Below are 1,443 nucleotides of genomic sequence, written 5' to 3'. Positions count from 1 at the left end.
TATTATAAAGGGTGCGAAGCTTGTCAAAAATTTGGTGATATTCAGTTGGCTCCTGCTGCTATGTTACATCCCATTATCAAGCCGTGGCCTTTTAGAGGATGGGGTTTAGACTTTATTGGACAAATTCATCCGTCTTCCTCAAAGGGGCATTGGTTCGTATTGGTGGCAACCGATTATTTCACTAAATGGTCTGAAGCAGTACCTCTCAAGAACATGACACATACGGAGGTGATAAAATTCATAACCGAGCACATTATTCATAGATTCGGCATTCCTCAAACATTGACTACAGATCAAGGCTCCTCTTTCATGTCACACCAAGTTAGAGAATTTTCCGAATCTTATAACATAAAATTGCTCAATTCATCTCCATATTATGCCCAAGCCAATGGACAAGCTGAGTCTAGCAATAAAATTTTAATCAAGCTCATCAAGAAGAAGGTTGAGGATAATCCAAGGAGATGGCATGACTTGTTGTCTGAGGCATTATGGGCACATAGAATCTCAAGGCATGGTGCTACGAAAGTGACTCCATATGAGCTAGTATATGGTCAGGAGGCTGTTTTACCAGTGGAAGTAAATTTGAATGCTTTGAGAATAGCCAAACAAAATGATTTATCGGCAATAGACTTCTATAACTTGATGATGGACAACATTGATAAGGTTGCTGATAAACGTTTGGCTTCTTTGAATGCCATAGAGAGAGATAAGTTGAGGGTGGCAAGGGCTTACAATAAGAAAGTCAAGTTGAAGAATTTTCAAGTTGGCGATCTCGTCTGGAAAGTGATTCTACCGATTGGTTCAAGAGATAGAAAATTCGGGAAGTGGTCTCCAAGTTGGGAAGGTCCTTTTAGGATTACAAGAGTTGTTCCCGGAAATTCATATTTGGTGGAATCAATACAGGGGGCATTGTTACCTCGAGCCCTCAATGGAAAATATTTGAAGAAGTACCACCCGAGTGTGTGGCAGGAAGCCTAAGTAGGCAACGGCCGATATACGATTATCGCCCTTAGCACAAACATGGCCGATAAATAATTATCGCCCTGAGAAAAATAAATGGCCGATGGAGTGTTGGCATCGTCCTTAGAACGAACACTATGCATATTATTTTTCGGCGTGCAAGCTTTGCCGAAAAACAGGGGGGCATGTGTTGACGCTCAAAATTGGCACAGTCATAAAATTAGCATAGGTTATATCAAGAACAATTCAAACTTATGATTGGAAGTCACCTTGGAATGTCTCTCTTCGAGAAGATCAAGATGGATATCAAGATAGTCTAAAACGGAGCTCGGACTCAAAAGTTATGACAAGTTCAGAGATGCTCATGTTGACACCAGAGTAAAGAAAGGCATAAAACTCAATCAAGATGGCCTCTGGTGGAATCTGTTTCAACATGAAAGTTGTGCGTCTCGTCGAAACGATTGATTTTGATATAAAAATCGT

The sequence above is a fragment of the Triticum urartu genome, chromosome 7 (assembly GCF_003073215.2).
Source record: "Triticum urartu cultivar G1812 chromosome 7, Tu2.1, whole genome shotgun sequence".
Lineage (NCBI taxonomy): Eukaryota > Viridiplantae > Streptophyta > Magnoliopsida > Poales > Poaceae > Triticum > Triticum urartu.
This window is presented reverse-complemented; position numbering follows the sequence as displayed.